We start from the raw sequence: 14,523 nt of genomic DNA on the forward strand, positions 1-14,523 counted from the left end.
TTTATCAAAACTTTATTTTAAAAGAATATATTTTAGTGTAGGCTTATTTAGGGGCATCCCCTATATGTCTTTGAGATGATAGAAGGAACTCTCATAGAGTCAAAAAAATTTCTTATGTAACTATAATGAACTTCATTATTTTTCATAAGCCTAGATTGGGTATAAAGATCTGAATGTGATAAATAAAGATTGATCAATGATATGGACAGCCACATTAAGAATCATCAAGGATGACCATAAAGGTTGAGATGAATGGTGTGGGATGATAATAGATGTTTTTGTAGATATAACTTAAAAGAAAAAAATATGGTTAATCAATTCCAAAATAAAAATGAAATGGAGTTAAATCAATAAACCAAACTGAGTCTTCTCATGGTCTAAGGGTATGATTCTTGTTAGAAAACTTATCATGGAATGATACTCTATCACCAAAATGCTTAGTAGTAGGATAGTAATGTTCTAAGCCTAATTCCAAGGGTAGGGAGGGCCTTTCTCAGTTGATGTTGTGTGGGTATACTTAATGGTCCATGGTTGGGAGGTTAAGCCCTTGACGATGCTTCTCCTCTTTGATAGATGCCAAATCTTGCACAAGATAGAGATATGATATGAATTCAAGTTATTTACTTGTAATAGGTATTTTATCTTTTTTATGTTATTCAAGTTCAGTTGAATATAGAATTATCATGTGATAGTTATAATTATTTTCATTAGTATTGATCAATTGAACTTAGTAAGTAAGGATCTCTATTTGATTAAGTAATGGTTAGTTATGATAGTAATTATATATAGCATATTTGTTGGTTAAATACTCATTCAATTGTTAGTTAAGATGTTTTAGTTGAATTGATTACAATCATTAGTCTCTTTCATATGAATGTGTAAAATAGATATTATAACTACCTTCTTATGCTCATGAATATGGAAAATTAACTATTTTCATTGATATGATAGTTGTTAGTTAAGATGGAAAAAATGGGAAACTACATATGGTATCAAATTTTGACTTTTGGTGGTTATGTAGGATAGGGGTAATTCTAAGCATTTTTACACCTATAAAAAAGAACAAATAAATTTATTTTTTTAAATCCCATATTAAGCTTTGATTTTGGGGATTTTTGTGTGACTAATCAAATTGTTTTTTTGTCGCATTGTAGATTGGAGCATCTTCAAAACCTAAACATGTTTTTCTGTAAATTTTTCTTCGAATGAATTTGCATGTTTAAACAAATATTTCATTGAATGAATGTTGCTCAAATCAATCTTGAATGCCATGGACTAAAATCAACTTTTTCATTAGAATGCATGTTTAAACAACAAATGCAATCTTGAATGCCAAGGATCAAATAATCATTGCTATAACTCACACTTTGACTTTGGGGCTCAAAAAGAAACCACTCAATCTTGAAAGCATAAATGAATTGACTTGTTCACTCATCCCTTATCAAATTTCTCATGTTATTGACACTCGACTTTCTTATGTTAACAAACTCTCAATTTTCATTATGTTGACGATGTTGTCAAGTTGGAAATGAATCTGGATGCCATAAACACAAGTGTCTTCAATCATAGCTTACAAAATCTAAATCATTGATTGGGAATAAACAAGTGTCCTTTAAACCCAAGATCACTTATGTGGTCTTGTTTTACACTTTTTAGGAGGCCTTCTTGGGGATTTCATCACCCCTTGGGATGACCTCAATTCTAGCATTCTAGCAGAGTATAAATATCAGGAGGTGAATCAAAAGACACCTCTCTTGGAAGCATAATCTTGTCACTCTTGGCTAAGTCCCAAAGACCTGTATACCTTTGGGAAGTGAAGGTGGAGATTTGGGTTATCGTCTCCTCTTGGCTGTGTGGCATTATTTTCTTTCATCTATAGATTTGGGCCTCACATACCTTTCATATATCGAGGACACCCTTAGCCAAGCTTGTATATCCTTGTAAAATATCTTATAGGGCTATTAGTGTGTTTGATGTGCTTGAGTGTTCAAAACCCTAACCATGTTTCAAAAAAAATCAATTTTTTTTGCTAAAGAGATCACCTGTCTATCCTTTGAAATTGTTGTTAGCAAGTCCATTCACAACAATTGAACCATTGGTCAATCATTCAATCCAAATGAAAGGCATACTTAGTGTAGTCACTACCTCATCTGAGATTCATCCAAGCTTCCAAGATTTCCTCTAGTACCATCATTCCTAAGGTCTTCCATAAAGTCTTCCTTTTCTCTCCATGTCTTAACCAGTAACATTCCATCCCTACCTAAACATGATGTCACAATCCTATTACGATGAGTTTGGTCATCCCACCTTTTCTCCCACTCCATCCTATTCTAATGATGATGAAGATCTGGTTGATTATGGTGGGTATATTGAAAGCCTTAGAGATATTCCTCCAAACATCCTCCAAAATCCAAACTACTCCATCATTCCTTTGTGCATACCCACTAGTACTCCTTACCATACCTTTTACAAGGGAATTCCATTATTATCCTCATCCTTACCTCCTTCCTATATTGTGCCCACATATTCCTCTTATGCATAAGTCATACCTCCATCTTCCTCCACCTTCCTTTCTCAATCTCCACCATTCCAAAACAATTATAGTAGCTACATCCCTAGTCCAAATCCTACAACCAATCCTAGTCATAAAATGCATCACCCTAATCCCCCTACTCTTCCTAGTCAAATACACACATCTCCAAGGAATTTTACAAGGAAACCCAAAGAAAATCCATCTCCCACAACCATCATTCCTCTTACATCATCCTATCACTATCATCCCTATCTCATCCACCCCACTTATCAAACCCCTTCCATCCCTTACTTCACATCCATCAAATCCCTCAAAATCCCATCTACATCTTGTCCTCCTAGCATTACCCAATCCCATGTAAAAACCTAATGCATCCATCCCCCATCAATCCATCCCCATTACAAAACCTCCTACCCATCCATCTACCTCACTTACAAAAAGCATCCATACTTCTCCTAGCATACCATCCACTCCCATCCATTCCTATCAAGATCTTGTCCAAAACCATGTTGAAATATCCCACAACACAAATAAAGATCCTGCCATCTCACTTATTCCCCTACATGATCCAATTTTACCATTCACTCCATCCAACAACCAATCACCATCCCTTCCATATCCAAATCTTTCCATCATACCTACTCCATCTCAAGATCCATTCCCATCAACCCACCAAAATCAAGATCATATCCTTTCATCCCCTCTGCTTCATGCTCATGCATACCCTATAATCTATGATGATAGATCCATCGAAAAAGAACTAACTATCATATTTGAAGCTTTGACTTTCAGCTAGTAATGGACTCACATCTTGTGTTCCAAATAATGAATATCATATTGAAGAAATAAATAAATTTTTATCTCTAGATGTTGGTATCCCCTCTATCCCTGCATGGCCACCACTCCTTCCATATCCACTCCAAAGTCCCCATGCATCTTGTTCTCCATCTATTTTTGGCCCTTATCCTACTACTTATTTCCAACCCTCCATTTTGGGTCCATATATCCCTTATCTAAATCCCCCACCCTTTCCATCCATCTTGGATCCTTATATGCCTAATATGAATCCTTTATCTCCTACATCTATTTTGGGACCTACTTCTTCCTCGCTTCCATCTATTTTAGGTTCTTATAATTCATTCCCTCTATCCATTTTGGGAAATTATATGCCTCCATATCATGTATTCCAATCAATCATTCCATCCCCTCAAATCCACAAGATAGATCATCAATGACACTCATCCTTGAATCCCTTCCAACCTTCAAACCCTATCACTCCATCCATAATCCCTTCATATCTTCCATGCTCTTGTTCCCATTCCATGGCTAATAGAAGCAAATTGGATGCCAAAATTAAAAGGGATAAGTCCAAAAATCCACAAAAATCCAAGTATCAACATGTCCCTTGTAAAATATATGTTCCAAAAGAGAAGCATCTAATCCAAATCAAAGAAAAAGTCAAGAGCCCACAAAGGCCCAAGCTAAAAAAGTCAAAAATCATGTGGATATTGTAGATGCTCATAAAATAAATGTGTCTCAAATAAAAATCTCAATTTTCATCCATTCTTGCTACTCAAGAAGCCTCATCCCTTCATCCTCTATCTAAATCTCCATGTATACATCCTTCATCCCCCCAATCCCCTTTTCGTCCCTATTCTTCTTATTCTAAAATTCCAATCCTCCATCTTCCAACTTTACTTTTCTTCCTTATATTTCTCTTCCTCCTTTTTCTCCTTAACCTTGGTCAACATCATCTTTCTCACTACTTCATCACCTTTCAGGGTGTGTGCTAATGATGATCTTTCCATTTTTCCACAAACCTTATATCTTCCCATCCATTACCTGCCAACTCCCACCCATCATTCTACTTATATAATCTAATCCTTTTCAACTCCCTCCCTTCCTACCAACATCTATGAGTAAAAATGCATCAACAAAAAATCCAAAAAAAAACCAAAATATCAAAGAGAGAGAGAGAGAGAGAGAGAGAGAGAAGGGGAAAAAAAAGCAAGTAACAAAAAGAAGCATCCATTGGTGAAAACTTGGGAATTCAAGTGCCTTTAACAAGTACCATGATGAAAACATGGCAAACAAGTATCATGCATAATCCCTCCAGCCAAATACTCTACATATTTTAGGGCTTGTTCCATCACCCACCATATCCATCTCATCACACCATACCAACCATATCTTATCTATTTCAGTTGCCATCCTCCTTCAGATCTTGATAACACTAAAGTCCACCACCAAATACATGCTTTTGGTCATCCTTTTTGACATCCATTTCCCATCAAATTTTGTATCCACATATCCTTTATCTACCCACACTTTTATCCATATAGGCCCTCCATCATCCTCATCCACCAAATATTAGTATCCCCTATCTTCCTTTCTCATTCACCTTTCCTATCCTAACTTCCATCTATCTCCCTCATCCTCTTGTTGACCAATATCTCATCCTATTACATCTCTCATAAAAACTCCTCTTGAATACCATATGATAATTGGGAGCACTATATTCCTTGGAGATCATGTTGTGTCCATCTTTCCATCCCCCCCAATTCTAGCCCTATTTTCATCTTGTCATCCCCAAACTAGTCATGCCTTTTTCTCCTCTCCTTGCACTCCTCGCCATCTCTCCATCTTTCCATCACCTGGTACATCCTTTGTCATTAGTATCTAGGTCTAGGTTGTCCCTATATATCCCAATGTCATCCATTAAAATTCTCATGCTCCCAAAAATTTACCATCAACTGCACCATCCCATTGCACATCTTTCAACCCATCCAATCACCTTCTTAATCTTTTTCTTAGCCTTGTTACAAAATTTGGTCATACCTCAATCATCATCATTGGGATGCATCCTTCCCATGCCTTTTCTTTAGGTATATCATTCCCTTATCCACATCACCCTATCCACCCTCATTCCCTACTATCTCCTCATCCTAAGCTTTCATCCGCTATCTCCTTATCCTAAACTTTATCTACCATCTTCTCATCCCAATATTTTCATTTGTTGCCTTGAGCTTTTTTTCATCTGCTATCTACTCACCCTAATATTTTCATCTACTATCTCCCCATCCCATGCTTGCCTACTATCTCCTCATCCTGAGCTTTTTTACACCTACTATATCCTCATACTGAGCTTTTTACCTCCGCTATCTCCTCATCCTAAGCTTTTCATTTGCTATCTTCCCATCCCCTCTATCTCCTTATCCCACACTTACCTGCTATCTTCTCATCCTAAGCTTTTAACATCCACTATCTCCTCATCCTAAGCTTTTTATCTACTATCTCCTTATCCCATAACACTTTGTCTTTTATCTTCTCATCCCAATATTTTCATCTACTACTTTGAGCTTTTTACACCTGCTATCTCCTCATCTTGAGCTTCCATCTGCAATAACCTCATCTTGAGCTTTTTATCCACTATCTTTCCATCCCAAGTTTTTCATCCCCTCTATCTCCTTATCCCAAGCTTTCCCTCTATCTCCTCATCCTAATATTTTTATCCATTATCTTCTCATCTTTATCTTTCCAGCTACTATCCTATCATACTAAGCTTTTGTATGGTAATCCATTATCCATAATTTGGTCGGTCATCTATATATTCCTTATGAGTTAGTCCTTAGTTTGGTACCATTTAATATCTCTCATCTCTTCATGCTAGTTCATGTTTGATCTCAAAATTGCAATCATCTTGGTTAGGTGCTTTAGCAAATCCTCATATGTCATCAAAATATTGTCCTACAAAGTTCTGATTGCTCAACTCATCCTAGTCCTCAATTTTACCGATAGATCCTTGTAGGATGCATCCCTCCTCTCATGTAATCTTGGTCTATCAGCATCCAATCCTATCGATCTCTTTGGCAAGAGGTCATTTTTTCATGGATTCATATTTTCTTTCAATTTTATTTTTTGGGATTTCAAGATTGGTTCTTAATATATCTCTTCTAAGCAATTTGAGTTGTTCCCTCCTCAAAGTTGCCAGCATCTTTTATATCATGGTGTGCTACGAATGGGGCAATTTGAGAGCAAGGTTTTCATCAGGTCACTTTCATCTTCCTTTTTCTACTTGTGAGTCACTCAAATATGACCCTTGCATATTACAAACATGTGATCTCTTGTGGTTACATGGTGCACTTGGGAAATATCATTTGCTTGTGGGTTACCCAGTATCATTTCCACTCTAATTCTTCTAGGACTCATGTGTAATGCTGGGGCAATCCTTGCGTATTTGTTTCATTTCAGTCTTATGTAATATTGGTGCAAATTCCTTGATGTTCTTAGTAACCTTGGCATATCCCCAATATTCCTATATCAAAATAAGTGCTCAACTATATGGTGGTGCTACCCTTTGGGACACCCCCACACTCAAGCTTCAATGGATTGCTTCACACTCCCATCTTATCTAAGCATCCCATCCTATCAAAGCATCCCATCCTATCCAAGCATCCCATCCTATCAAAACATCCCATCCTATCCAAGCATCACATCCAATCAATCCTACAATCATGATCTACTAGTTTTATCCATATCATAATCATTACTCTTGCATCAATCATAAGCATAGCTCCTACATCAATTAGAATCATAGCTCCTACATCAATCATAATCATAGCTCCTACATCAATCCTAATCATAGCTCCTACATCAATCATAATCATAGCTCCTACATCAATCCTAATCATAGCTCTCACATCCATCATAATCATAGCTCCTACATCAATCATAATCTTAGTCATCACTAATCATAATCCTAGAATCATAATCTCCCCAACCCTACCATCTTCCAAATCACTTCCCTAGGTTCAATTTAAACAACCAATCCCTCTCCCCCCTGTAACTAGTGTTCTTAACCCTCAGTTATCCTTGTGCACAAGGTTTTCCTTTGTATCATTCTCCCATAATGAGAGTATGAGCTTCCTTAAACCCCCTCTCTTAGCCACTCTTTGTCCTCCTGCTCACCCTAGATTCTTATACTTTTCAAGAATTTGTCGGGCGTCACCTTCTCTCCCTACCACCTTCTCGAGGGGGCATCACATAATCCATTCTATCATCTTCTACTCAAAACTAGGGCAACCATGTTACCTTAAAAAAAAAACATTTTCCTCACATCATTTATATTCTGAACATCTTTGAAATAGTGTTGTTCTAGCACCATGTCGAAGAGGGGCAAAATGTAGACACCTAAATCTAATTACATCACTAGGTAATCATATTTAGTCATCTCCTATGATATTACCAATTAAATATTTATTATTTAATTAATTAATCATCATCCCCTAGTTAATTTATTTATTTTAATTAACTATAGCCCAATTGATAAAATTAAATGATAACCCAAAATCAATTTATCAATTAAAACCCTATTCCTTTATTAAATTAAATAAATCCTCAAATCTATTTAATTTAATCCCATATTCCTATTTTATTAAATAAATCATTTAATAAAATATCCAAACTCGTAAAACATCCCTAAGACCTACCTATACTCCTAATCCAACCCATTCGCCCATACTAACCTCACTTAGCCACCTAACTAACCCATCCCATCAAAGCTAAGCCACTTGCCACCTAACCCCCTTTATAAGCTAATCCTAATCCCCCTCCTAAACATGTGCACAAATTTAAGCAAGGTTTAAGACTTGCTAACCCAAGCCAAAGTCAACAAGTTTTTCCTATCCTCTTCCATCCCTATCCAAGAGTATTAATGGTGCTTACATGCCATAAATGTCTCTTACATCCCTCTTTATGACTCTTACATCCCTCATTGCTCCCTTTGACCAACCCTTATCTCATCCCCTCACACTCATCCTCCTTGTGACAAGTGTCACTCCTCTATTGGCTCTAAACAAGCATAATCCATGTGCTCCCCTTTGAATGCATCTTAACCCTCCCTCACCATTCTTCCATCCTTGCATCTTGACCCTCCATTTCACTACCCCATGGCCTATAAATAAAAACCTTCCCCTTCACAACTCAGAATCCACTTTTCATGCAAAGTTATAATGTTATTTTGAGAGCCTAAAAACTACCAAAATACCATCATAATGTTGAAATCTCTCCATACCCCCATTGTTGAAACCCTCATCCATACACTCACTTGGTAAAAACCCCCCATCCTTTGGAAGCTTGAACACAATGTGAGCATACATCCCCATCCATTAGGGACATAGCTTTTTCATCACAAGTTATTCCCAAGGAGCTTACCATACTTGATTTGCTTTCCTTTTGGTGATAATCTTACCCTATCATAAGTGTTAGCTATTTAGTTTTGTATATGGTTTCATTATTAGTTAGTATTCCTTTATCACACTACTAAATTAGTTGATACACAACCTACACATAGTCTCATGAGCCAAGCTAGGGGTTACACAATTATAATATCCCCATAATAAGAACAAAAAAAATTCTCCACAAGATATAAGGATTAAGATATCATAGCATTCTTCTAACATAAGGAAGAGGTGCTCATACAAGTCATACATTTTTCTTTCTAATATTGTTTTTTCTAATTTGATATATGAGGTTGTGAATTCTTAATTGGAAAGAGAAGGAAAGTAATGTTAACATTGAAGGAGACTACCTCAAAAATGAATATCATTTTCTTACTCATGATTGACTATGTACAAGCATAAGAATTAAGGAATATATTTTTTATCTTTTATCAAAACTTTGTTTTTAAAAGAATATATTTTAGTGCAAGCTTATATAGGCGCATCCCCTATATTTATTTGAGATGATAGAAGGAACTCTCATAGAGTCAAACAAATTTGTTATGGAACTACAATGAACTTAATTATAAATGTTTTTAATAAGCCTAGATTGGGTATAAAGATCTAAATGTGATAAATAAAGATTGATCAATGATATGGATAGCCACACTAAGAATCATCAAGGATGACCATAAAGGTTGAGATGAATGGTGTGGGATGATAATAGATGTTTTTGTAGATATAACTTATAAGAAAAAAATGTGGTTAATCAATTCCAAAATAAAAAGGAAATGGAGTTAAATCAATAAACCAAACTGAGTCTTCTCATGGTCTAAGGGTATGATTCTTGCTAGAAAACTTGCTATGGAAAGATACTCTATCACCAAAATGCTTAGTAGTAGGATAGTGATGTTCCAAGCCTAATTCCTAGGGTAGGGAGGGCCTTTCTTAGTTGTTGTTGCATCGGGATACTTAATGGTCCATGGTTGGGAGGTTAAGCCCTTGACAATGCTTCTCCTCTTTGCTAGATGCCAAATCTTGCATAAGACAGAGATATGATATGAATTCAAGGTATTTACTTGTAATAGGTATTTTATCTTTTTATGTTATTCAAGTTCAGTTGAATATAGAATTATAATGTGATAGTTATAATTATTTTCTTTAGTATTGATCAATTGAGCTTAGTAAATAAAGATCTCTATTTGATTAAGTAATGGTTAGTTATGATAGTAAATATATATATATCATATTTGTTGGTCACATACTCATTCAATTGTTAGTTAAGATGTTTTAGTTAAACTAATTACAATCATTAGTCTCTTTTATATGAATGTGTAAAATAGATATTATAACTACCTACTTATGCTCATGAATATGGAAAATTAACTATTTTCATTGATACGATAGTTGTTAGTTAAGATGGAAAAAATGGGAAACTACATATGGTATTAGAGCTTTGAGATTTATAGTTAACCTTGGGACCAACACTATTTTAGGAAAGTTAATAATATATTGTTGAATGAGACATGAGGAATGTTTACCTTGTATAACTAGATATTTTATAATTTAAGATGGAAAACCGTACCAGAGATCATCTAGGATAGCCAAGAAGGCTTGAGGTGAGTGGTGTAGTCCATATGAATTGGATAGATGGATAAACCTACAAAAAAATTAGAAAGATAATATAGTTGGAATCAAGTCAATCTATCAAGTTGAGTTGTCTCTGGTCAGGCACATAGTTTCTTTTGGAAATCCCTAGCCAAGGTAGGTTTACTCAAGTGCTTGTTGTTGTGATCATAAAAGTTCAAGTTTCTAAGAGTAGGTAGATAGGTTGATGGAAGGCATCCATAGCCTAGTTGGCTTCCTAGATAAAACTTTAACATTGGGATGCTTAGGTGGAAATAAAAAATGGTGTATATGTGCCTTATCCAAGGTAAGGAGGGTGATTCTCAATACATATTATGTGAGGATTACGCTAGGTCTAGATGCCTAGACTTGCACACTACAAACCACTTTCTACTTCTCTTGATATGGTATGATCTAAACCTTTTTAGTCACTAGTTATCTCTTTTTGTTGCATGATTATCTCAATTTCAGCATTATAATTTATGCAATTACATTCTTGCTCATCTGAAATGGTAGTTAAGATTTGATTATCCCTTTTTGAACTTAAATTGAAATTTTTTGATCATCATTCTGATATTTCCTTGATCTTGAAGTGGTTGGGGGTGCCTATATATTGTTAATTTTGTGATGCAAATTGATGTTCTCTTCTCATGATGATTAAATGGTAGAAGGTCATACCTCACATTTTGTCCTCCTGTATGGAGTAAGAAAACTTTCAGAAATGAAACTATTAATGATTATTTATAATAAGATGTAACTTTTGTTCGACTTCAATTTTTCTTTGAAAAGGGTAAGTTCACCAAGATGGTGTGCAAAAAGCGAGGTATAAGTGGACACCTTTTTCCTAAAATTAGGTAATCCTAATCTTAGAAGAGTCATTTGAGATCCATGCACTCAAAATGATAAAATTTGTAATACATAAAAATTATATTACTCTAAATATAGTCTCTAAACTACTAAGGTTTTCAAAAAATGGATAAGATTAAGAGGGTCAAGCCCTGCATGCACAAAAAAAAATTCTTGTATATGTTGAAAATTATAACATGGTTGTTTTCGTGCACTCCACAAAAAATATAGTTAAATTTAGTATTAGTAAAAACCCTTTGGTAGGATGATAGCTAAGAGTGAGATCTAGAAGTTGTTTATTTTTTCATAGTTTTCTAACAAGTAGTTTTTTTTCTATGAATTTTTAAGTGACCCCATCCTAAAATTATGGTACCTCTTCACTCACTGGGCATAACTTGCATCAAAAAAATGTAAAATCAACACTTTATTTTTTTAATTTTATAGATTAAAATTTATAATAATAATATGTAATTTATTTTCCATTGGGTTAAGTATATCAAAAGTTATTAAAATAATGGTAGACATATGTCTAAGAAGACTATAAAGAAATTGATAAAGAAAAGTCAATTTCACAATGCTAATATTTTCCAAAAATAAATAAAAATTATATGGTTAGAAAGATCACAAAATTGGTGAGATTATGGTGGTAATTTTAGAGATACCCACTTCACCATTTACAAACCTGATGAAGAAAAATACAAGGATTGATTTTCAAAGATGAAATTTTTTCTAAAGCAATGAAAATGAAGGGAAAACATCAACCCAAGCCTTTGGGTCATTTAAAAGTCTTATTACCAAGCATAAATGTGATCATGCTTTTATTTTAATAAAACATAATCATGTTATACATAGTAAAGAAAAATAGTCATACTAGCCATAACACAATCATGTTTTGAGTAAGTAAAAATATGATCACATGTTGGCTCATTACCAAGCCATACTGCATTTTGACATTTGATGCAAAGTTTACATAATATGATTGTGTCATAACTCATTATCACTTTTTTTTCATGGTATCCACTTTTTTGCACACCATCTTGGTGCACTTACCCAAAACATTATGGTGACAAGATGGGCATGAGAGCCTAGGTCACATGAATGGGAAAAGTGGATTCCCTAATATTTATAAGTGATTAGCGAACATGCCTAGATGATCTACCTATCCAAGATCCATGTGTTAGATGGTACATATGAATAACGTATTTCATATACTAATTATGATCCAAAGATGAGTTGAGATAAGAAATTTCAACTTAAAAGGTAATATTTTTCAATATGGAACTCGATTGAAAGTTTAGAACTTGTAATTTTTTACTTTCATCTAAATACTTTAATAATTTCATAAATGTTATAAAAGGATCATATTAAAATAAATGTAGTACATACATACATGCATAGATTGGAAATACATTGTATGAGATGAATAATATTGAACAAGATATATGATATGAATTGATGCTATGAGAAGCATTTTATGGACCTTCATGGAAAGGTAAGATTAATGGGAAATACATCTCTATAAAATTAAAATAATGATATTACTAATGCATGGGTGATTATATATGAGACATTACATGAGATTGATTTTGGTTAAGTGAGAGGAGATAACCATCTTATGGTTTGGATTTATGTATGAAGAATCCCAGTGAAATGTAAAAGTTTTATGGATAGACCAAACCTAGTGTCTAAGCGATGATTGGAACATTTTGTGGATAGAAAATACAAGCATCTGGACCGCACCCCCATCTTAGGTTTCACATGTGGACATGTCTAATGGCTTAGGAGATAGGGATGTAGATGGCATGGTACCATGTTTATTATGGCCTTGATAGGCTTCATTGGATTTATTATGATCTTTCATAGTAGATTATGATTATACTTTTTGATGCATTTTATAAATGTATAATACACATGCTATATTTACTCCATATGGTAATGAATTATCAAGATGCACTAGGATGTGCAAGATTTCTAAACAATACTTGTATTAGATTGATGACATGTGATGCTTAATCATATTAAGATGAAAGACTTGTAAGGCTTATATTATCTTAGATATGAAATATATTTATATCATAAAATTATTGAAATATTATTATGATAACATGGACATGAAGGCCTAGGTTACATAAATGGAAACGTGGATCCACTAACCATTTTAGATAACTTGTGAGCCTACAAGGATGAGTGCAATATATTAGATGGCATGTATGAGTGATTAATTTTCTTATAATCAAGTTACAATCTAGAGCATGTTAATAAGTAATTGCAAGTTTTTAAATTATTATATTTCTATTGAATATTGAACATTAAAAGTTTTCTTACATAAGATATTGGTATGAGAGTTGAACAAAAATATCACAAGCGTCTACATGAGTATAATAGGAATATAAAATAGAATATCAAAAAGCATCATCAATTCAATGTGATTCTAAGGTATCAAAAGTGAGCATAGGTATGGTAAAGTAAACATAGGTATGAGTGTTTTTTTCTTTTGATTTTATAGTATTGTATAAGCATTATTTTTTTAAAGCATTGAGATAAAGGCATGATAAGATTTGATTTAATCTTAGCTTAGATTGTGATTAGAATTAGATATACACACACACACACATATATTAAATATATACATCTGTGTGTGTGTGTGTGTGTGTGTGTGTGTGTGTGTGTGTGTACAAACATATTGATGCAGAAGCATCCTAGGCTTTCTTGTAATTCTACATGTTGGAGAAATTCTGGTTTGTGGATATGGACTATATTGCTATTGGGCATAGTTTATAACTGGGAGCTTGACATACATTGTGTTTCTTGGTATGGTCTTTGGTTGCTTGGCATGGTCTCTAGAACTCGACATGGTCTCTAGAGATCAAAAATGCTTGAGAATTTATTGGTGCTCAATTTGGTTTTTTTGACACTCAGCTTGGTCTTGGTTTTTGTTGGTGTTGAGTTGTCTATGAACCAACTTTTGGAATCTAATCTATGTATCGGTATTTAAGTTAGTGTTGTAGCCAGCTTGTGGTTTAACCTATATTTAATGTAAGGGATTTAATTTTGGTTGTAATGAGTTAGCCTAACTTGTGGTTTAGTTGGGTATAAATAAGGGGTCTTGTAGAGTCTTTGGGCATTATTCATCCAACTTGGAGAAGGGGATGAAGTGTAGATGCAAATTTTGAAGAGCTAGGGTTGCAAATTAGGAACTAAAGAATTGCTTGGTGGACCTGAGGGTACAAGTGTGAAATTCTTCTTGGCATTCTTATCTAGTTGTGGATCTAGACTAGATGGAATTAGTGTGTGCTAATT

This window comes from Cupressus sempervirens, chromosome 7 (assembly GCF_028749045.1).
Source record: "Cupressus sempervirens isolate cs-2001-9-10 chromosome 7, ASM2874904v1, whole genome shotgun sequence".
In the NCBI taxonomy this organism is placed as follows: domain Eukaryota; kingdom Viridiplantae; phylum Streptophyta; class Pinopsida; order Cupressales; family Cupressaceae; genus Cupressus; species Cupressus sempervirens.